A 9,467-nucleotide genomic window follows, 5' to 3' on the forward strand; every position below is an offset into this window, starting at 1 on the left:
CACCAATTCATAATGGTTTTTAATCTATAAGCAAACCATTTCCGATCCGATAGCTGTGCGGTGTGGAATCTAATTAGAAATATGGTATTAAAGAAGCCATCAAGTAGTAATGCAACTTTACCTGAAATGACGGAAAGATCGAATACATTGATAGAAGCAATGGTTTAAAATTGTTTTATTTTTTTCCACTGCAAAATAATTTCTGTTTTTCTTTTTTCTATATTAAAAAAATATTTAACACCACACCGTTGGCTGGCCGATGTTATGTATGCAATTTGTATCCTGTTTCAAGATTGCTTCATGCAGCATCAGGATACACGATTATAAGAAAAATGAATTGAACACACGCGTTATAATTTATTAACGTTTATCCCATTTATACCAAGCGTCTAGAAAAAAGGCATTGGCAAACAGCTTAGACCCAGATGAGACGCCGCATGATGCGGCGTCTCATCAGGGTCTGCGCTGTTTGCTTAAAGGAATTTCTGTAAGAAATTTTCTAAATATAGAAATAAATATACTAGACATCCCTAATTTTGGAAATAAATTGATCCAATTTAGAAGGATGGGAGAGTCAACTAGGCATAAATGGGTTAACTGAAAATATCAAACTACAGCATGCGATGGACTAAACGTAAATGTTTGACGTATGATTCATATTGCCTTTTAGATTATCTTATTAATTATGGGGTACAAATAAGTCATTTAGACAACACATTGATAGAGTCATGTAAACAGTTTAACAATGGCAATCTTATTTTCAATGAGGCCTTCAAACAACTATGGTATGTACAATGCATTTCTGCATCATCGTGCGAAACATGTAGACTTTGACGGACATTAGAGTACTGTAACAGTGTTATAGAAGTGTCATAAAAAGCAACTCTATTACATCACTTCTCTTATATTATTAATGTCTTTTTCAATATTGAAATGGTGTCGAGGAACAATTATTTATTTACAGAAAGTATTTAAGAATATTAATTTCTTGATGACTACATTTTTCCATATGCACACACTCTCACGCAGGCACGCACACGCGCGTGCACCCGCACACACACCCGCACTCACCTATACACACACATATAGAATTAACATATCTTAATTAACACGACCAATAACAATATCAAGAAGTTAACAAGAACAGCCGCGTACATAATTGTACAAAGTCAGAGTTTCAATACGTGAAATACATTATTATTGAAATAGTTTACGATTGACAGAAAGTGGCTGAAATACACAAAATTAATATAATTACAAAAAACAACATTCATGACTAGTGTTCACAATAGGATATGAAATCACACAACTGTTATGAAGAATAGCCTGCACCTCCTTGCGAAATAAATTGTTTGAAAAAGCAATATGTATATATTTGATGGCAAAAAATAAATCTACAGTAATCACTACGACTTACGACACTTACGGAGTATTTGACTTTTGTATTTTGCGCCTCACTAAGGAAATATTTCTTAAGCCTATGTTTGAAAGTGGTGAGAGTGAGAGATTGTCGAATACTTACCGGTATGTGGTTCCATATTTCCATACCAGAGTAACTAAACGACTTTTAAAAAAGGTTTGAGTGAGGTGTTTTATGCGTCAAATCATTGTTTGATATCGATCTTATATTGTAATTATTGTTTTTCAGCAGTTTTATCATGTCGTCGATATATATGGGCGTTAAATTATGAAGAGATTTGTAAATAATTATACTTGTGAAAAATTTACATCTGTTTTTAAAAGAAAGCAATTGATTTTTTTTTGTGAAAAATCATAATCATTTATATTTAAATCATTACGTAATATTAGTCTTAAAAACCTTTTTTGCAGTTTTGATATTCTGTTTATGTCTCTAGTATTTGCTTGTTGCCATGTGACACATCCATAATCAACAATTGGTGTTACGTACGCATTATAGAACATAATTTTCATCTCATGTGTTAGAAGATATTGTATACGCCTGAACAGTGATAATTTCAAAACAAGTTTTGAACAAGTTTTATCAACATGAACCTTCCAATTTAAATGTTTATCAATATGGATACCTAGAAGTTTTTGGGTTGCTACATGTTTTATTTTTGAGTTATTTATAACCAAATTTAGATCTTCTGAATGTTTTAGTTTTTGGCGCGATCCTATAGTCATGCAAGTAGTTTTATCTGGGTTGATTGCCATATTATTTATCATACACCAATTTTGTGACCTTAGTAAGTCGTCTTGAAGTGTGCAATTTATCATCGTTATAGTATTCCCTTTACAGTGGATTGTTACATCATCAGCATACATGTCATATTCTGATTTCAGTTTTAAGGGTAGATCATTCACGTAAAGTGAAAATAACAAAGGTCCTAAAATGGAGCCTTGCGTTACACCGGAACTTATCATGCAGGTGTCTGATGTTACTCCATCTGCTCGAATTAGTTGCGAATGGTCTACTAAGTCAAATGCTTTTTTGAAGTCCACAAAAACAGTTCCTATCAAATAACCATCGTCCATACAATTTAACCATGAATCAACGAGTTTGATTAAAGCAGTTTGGCATGAGTGGTTTTGTCTAAAACCCTATTAGTATTCATTTAGTAAACATTTTTTTTAAATATTTATTTAATTGAATGGCTACGTGTCTTTCAATTATTTTAGAAATTGTAGGTAATAAGGAGATAGGTATAAAATTATTAGGATCATGTTTATCTTCTCCTTTATGGAGAGGTACGACACTTGCTAATTTAAGTAAGTCTGGAAAGATTCCAGTTGCAATTGAAGTATTTATTAATGTCATTAGAGGTTGTACTATATAATCTTTGCAAAGTTTTAGGATATTAGGTCCTATTCTGTCTAAGCCACTACTTTTATTAGGATTAAGTTTATCAATTAGTGTAAGAACTTCCACAGGCGATATATATTCTAATTTTTCATATAAGAAACATTTTTAAATATTCAAAATTTTCGGGTTTAAAAACTGTTTTCTTAATTATATGAGATATGTTAACAAAGTGTTTGTTAAGTTCATTAGCCACAATCTGTTTCCCACTAATATTAACATTGACACCTAGACGTATACGTCTGTTCGATAAACCTTTCACATTCGTTTGTGTGAGTCTCAAACGAACTTCAGTTTGTCGCCCCTTTTTCTGTCATGTGTTATATTATGTTAATAACTCTTCGAAACGTAAACAAATAGGAAAAGTTATTTACTACAGAAAAATATGCTTACTAATACTTGACTGTAAATTGACTTTATATCTCATGTACTAAATAATTAAGCATTCTTGAAAAAGTCGAACCTTCCCGTTTTTACGAAGGGAGTACTTTGTTTACGCCTTTTCCCCTCTTCTTAATGCTTTAAATAATTTACTGAAAAAGTTTGCTAAATATGTGGGCAACGGTAACTTTATACATATTCATTGACCCTATGTATATTACTGAAAACAGACCAATTTCGTTACTGGTGCCAGTTAGAGAAAGGCATTGTTGCACATAATACCGATGTCAAGATGTGGTGGTAGCACGTACGAATATAGTTTAACGAGTCATCAAACATGTTTTAAACATCTCCAAATATCAAAATTCGGCAATAAACAATAAATCGTGGTTGTACTTATCCCATCACTGAAAAATCGACCGCAGTCGCACTTGTCAACTTAAAAAAAAATAGCATGCGTACTTATCAATGACCGCTATAGAATTGTGTAAATTGTATTTTACCCCACCTTCAGTAAGTTACCGATACTAAGGTCATTCATCATTAACTGCATGTCTCAATTTAGTGGTGTTTTGATTTATGAATTGTTCAATGGCCTTCCTTCGTGAACAAAACCTCAAATGCGTAAATTAAAGTCATTATTATCATATGCACAATTAATACATATTTTCATAACCCCAATATATAAAGATTTGTCATGCTACATGTATGACATAATGTACCAAAACAAAAGGCAAATTTAAGTCACTTTTTTGACGATGCTGCGAAGCTCTAAGTTATCATACCATGAAAAAATTCTTCACAATGGCGACCTATGTAAAAGACCGAGCCAGTCCGATTGAGATAGCTCGATTTTTCTAATCGGCATACCTCGCTGATTATCGTTGATAAAGGTATTAGAAGCTCAGCTATAAATAGGACAGCATATTCTGGGAAAAAGATATAATAACAGTTTGAAAACGTTAATTTTAAATCGGTTATATTCAATTCATTATGTGTTTATAGATCAATAACACATCTATGCATTTTCTGTATTGTATTTGACATTTGTCGTGATTCAGTAAATATATTGCGAATTAAAACGTGTATAATTAACTTTCAACGCGACCATGAGTGTTAAGAAAACGAATTATTTCGAACCTGCCATTTGTAAACGTTGGAGCGACTATGGCATATAAACAGCATAATAGCTAGCCATATGACATCTGTGAAACTCGCTCTTATGCGTGCTGTCTCATTTTGCATATTTAATAAACTTTTCAAACAGAAATTACAGAGCCACATCTGTTCACATACTATATTTGATAATCCATTCGTTTGTTGGATATTCTTTGCTGTTTTAAACACATATCATATTAGGTCATATCGCGGGGATTTAGTCAACTTTACCACGTGTTCATGGGCGAACTCACGTATTCAAGTGCGCTTACGACTATGTGCTCATACTTACTTTCGGGAATCATCATGAAATTATTGCCATACTTAACGAACAAACATGCCTAAGCTTATTGAATTAGAGAAAAAAATAATCAAAAGAGAAAAATTATATGTTCATGCACATGGGCATGTTAAATCACGTCCGTACATTAACTTAGCAAAGGAAACAACGAAATATAAAGTTTGGTATGATATACATGTGAAATTAAAGAGCATGTCAAGTTTTGAATTTATATGCTGAAACGTAATGTTAAAACCCACAAACGTTTTACTGTAACAGAACGTTTTTTAAGATAAGTGGTACAGAAAATACACGTCGAATATCTTTTTAAAGGTATTTCTTGTTATATTTGATCGAGAATGTAACCCGCCTCCCAGTTTCGCTGAATGAATCAAGTTCCCCACGGGTCCTACTTCCCCGACCCCCAATTTTTTGTTCGTACCCTACATTTTTCGTACCCAATTTTTTTTTCGTACCAAAATTTTTTCTCGTACCCAAATTTTTGTTTCGTACCCAATTGTTTTTCCTACCCAATTTTTCTTCGTTACCAAATCTTTTTTCTTACCCATTTTTTTGGCATAATTTTTGTACACACAATTTTCGTACCCATTTTTTTTCCTACCCAAAATTTTCGTACCCATATACACAATTGTGGTTATGTAGATAAACTTAAATATATGCTTTTATATCAATCCTCTTTAAAAGCATCGTCACACCAGTACTGTCAGTACTTTGATTATTATTTAACGTTCGGTATCATTGACTATGTCTATTGGTGTAAATATTTATTATCTTGTTTTCTTTTCGCCATACGATTGTGAACCGCATTAAATTTTCAACATTGGTATTATTCATGAACATGGATGTTTTTTCTTTGTATCAAGTGTTTACAAAAAATGACTGCTGATAACAGAAGTAAATTGAACTAAAATAATTACAGCTAAATACATTTTGAGTTTTTTCAGAAATCTAAATTGTCGCCAGCATTTTGTATTTCATATGTACAAGTATTCCATATAATACATGCAACAGACGAATATACACGTTCAAAAATAACTAAAAGACGTTTCTTATTTTGACAATATACACATTACACAATGAGATGTCTGTTCAAAATGAAATTTCAGGGTAAATTAGAAGTACAGTTAATTAGAGGTCCACGTGATTACATGAAAGCTGAATACATGTATTCGCTTTAAAATAATTCCTGTATAAACCCGATCCTGACAAAATGTTGATGCATGCGCAGTAGTCTGGTGCTAAAATCATGTACATTAATGATTAAACGACTGTCACATCTTGGTCGTGTAGATGTAAGCGACCGATTTGCAGTGTTACTTATGACTTATTTAAAACAAAGTACACATAAATCACGTTTATTGACATTACATTTTCTATTCTCTCAGATTTCTTATTTTAAACATGCCACCACAATATCAGGAATCAGAAAATTGACGATGTCTTTACGAGAAAAACGATAAATTAATAGGGAACTAAAGAAACAGAATCGCGGGATTCTAAAAGCTTGATACACACAATATACCTAAAAAATTAAAAAAGATCGTGACACTTGAGTATCATATTACAACGAAACATGACATATCAATAAGAATCGGTGGCTGGGAATGTTTGTACATGCAGTAAATGGTCATTTGAAACATAATAAAACTACCTAAAAATGCGAGAAGAAATATCAATAAACAATTATTAAAATGTTAATATTATATCGAAACAAAACAATTGAACAAAAAACAAAAAACAACTCTAAACGTACATTTTTTTATAATGAAATAGATGGGGTTAAGATATTTGTCACAATGCTACACATCAACAATCGTTTCTGTATTTAAATATGAATTATATATATTACATATAAATTACTTAACTGTTACATGTATTTATATTGTAATATACGCAGAAAACACTTGACGATTCAAATCAAATACAATAAAAACATTGGTCTAGGACATCGGGACATAAATAATTGTAATGGCATTGTTTAAATGTTTGCATTTTGCTTAAAGTGGTTGAAGGGGTACAGATAACACGCAAGCCAGTAATTATAGCTATCGTATCACTATATTTTTATGTCTTTAAACTGTCTTCCAATAAGTTGAAATATATAATTTTCAAAATTAATGTGACGTCGCGTCCGGCTAAACAAGTTTAAAAAGGACGTTAAGTTAAAAATGGAAAATAATTAATATTTCGGTCATAAAAAAAGTAAATTAAACAAAAATAGTGTGGAAGAAAGCTTGAAAAATTCTCTACATTTACATGTTAAAACTATTTTCGTAAGTGATTGTTGACGGCAAAAAATGGACAACGAAGATTCAGCGGTCGCGCAAGATCAACCGGAAGTTCATGCAAAAATCAAATTATTTGACATTAATGAAGCTCGCCTGTTGAGAAAAAAACTAAAAATGGAAGAGAAAAAAAGGAAAATTAATAATTATGAACTTACGCCATTGACAATCAATTCTGGCGGGGTGTACAATATGTGGAAGTGAGAAATTACTGTCTGAATGAAAATGTAAATATGAAGAAGAAATTAAGATCTACTGAAAAGGAACCGTTAGAAATTATACAAACAAACAGAGGAACAAAACACGTACTAAACACAGGTACTTATGAACTGTTAAAATTTGCTAGCAAAAAGTATTTTCAGACAATTCACGTAAGTTTAAGTACTTATGTAAACCAGCAAATGACAGAAATCAAATAAAATGGAGCTAAGTTATAAAGTCGCGGATGAGAAGAACCACTTGTACACGTTTAACATGTACCACACGACTTCATAATGCTTGATAAATGGTAGAAACGTGGCTCACTTCTTTGACACAGACCTTCCAAAAATTCTCCAAATAATGAAAACTGACATTCAGTCAAATAATAAATCAATAAGTGAATTAAATGAATACATGAAACAGCAAATACTATCATACTTGGAGCGTAGAAGTCCCGAGCGCCCAACACCGAAAATGTCTGTAACGTATGGAGTTGATAAATCTGACACGTTTCTATACAGTATTTGTGAACAGGACTCCCGAAAAGAAGAAAATAGCTCCAAAGTAGTTGATAATGCCCCCGTGTAGAAGAGAATGCCCATTTAGTACAAGAGCAGAACCCCCGAACAGCTTGTTTACTTGTTATAGACCTATTTGTGTATGTTATTTTAAGAAAGCCACATTGTAAAAAAGTATTGATTCATCTGCATAATGTGTATAATGCGTCATTGTCTAAATGTGTAACCTTCTGTAAATAAAGCTTTTATTATTATTATTATTATTATTATTATTATTATTATTATTATTATTATTATTATTATTATTATTATTATTATTATTATTATTATTGGTATATATCGTACAATATTTTATTCATGTTGGTGACTTCTTAATTGAGCTGATCACTTATATATTTTAAAATCTTTATCTAAATAATTATAGAATGTGTTTATGTTCTGTAAAGATTTGGGCATTGAAAAATAAATTAAATATAGCAAATAACAGTATCTATCAAAAGTAAGTCATGTAATACTGTGATTGCGATACGACTGTTAATTGATACACCCTGCATTGGCGCCACCTCCTATCATTAACGCCATCTCCTAATCCTAACCATTGGCTCCATCTCATTTGGAAAAATGCACAATTATCTACTACGTCGACAAGAGGCCAATATGTTTGTGCAAGCAGCATCTATTGTATGTTGTACGAAATTGTTTAATGCCGTTAGCGATTTAATTGGGTGGAAATCTTCTCGTCACACAGGAAAAACTCATCGAAATGCTTTTTAAAACTCCGCCATGCCACAACTTATAAAGGTTCTCACGTTTTTAATGGGATGAGAATGTTTGTTTCTGTACATTTTTTGATGAAGTAATCTTCGCTGAATCGCACTACACTGCCCGATTTGAAAAATAATGCGAAAATGTCGAAAAAACATATTAAACCTAATCACCCTTTAAAATTGTCCATGAAATTTCAAAACATCCGGGCTTAAGCGCCATCTCGGAAGTTGCATAGGCTCATTGAATAATGCATCTCAAAAAAGAGGTGGCGCGCGTGATTAACGGTCGTGTTATCATTTCACATTCATTACGATTTCGTATAGCATGGCGATATTGCATAGGTTAACAGGGCCCATAATTCTTTATATATGCTATTTCCCTTCTTTCATTTATCAGCAATAAATTACCACTAAACTAGTTTAAGAATATCATTTGAATCCGATTCTTAAATATAAAGATGAATAATTGAATCATTAATAAAGAACTCTGAGCCGAAGATTATTATGAAATCTGATTCTTATTGAGGCGGTGTCACAAACACTATTGATTGTCTATTATTAATTGGAAAGAAACACGAAATTCTATAGCAAATCGTTCAAACCGCATTTTCATCCATTCAGTTTTGCATACATTAATCGATTCTCGCATGTAAATGCTCGTAATGTTTTGTTACATGTATTTTGCAGTTGTCACTCCTGTTATTTAGAGTTTTAGACCTTCTTTCTCGAATGCATGCCTCACATCTAATTGATATCAATCTACAGCAAATAACGCACGTTAATATCCATTAACAATTATTTTATATAAGTATATATTTTAGATTTTAGGGACTTCTTTCATCCATCAATATACACATGTCAAGAATTTTGACTAAAATGCGCTCACATACTATTTGCATTCCACATACACCAACATATTTATGAAAGGACTATTGTTGTAAAAAAAGAATTTAAATTCTATTTTCCCTGTAAACAAGTTAATTATTTTAACCTAACTGATAACAATATAAAATATGGAAAGTATATACATGTAGA

The sequence above is a fragment of the Dreissena polymorpha genome, chromosome 3 (assembly GCF_020536995.1).
Source record: "Dreissena polymorpha isolate Duluth1 chromosome 3, UMN_Dpol_1.0, whole genome shotgun sequence".
Taxonomy (NCBI): Eukaryota; Metazoa; Mollusca; class Bivalvia; order Myida; family Dreissenidae; genus Dreissena; species Dreissena polymorpha.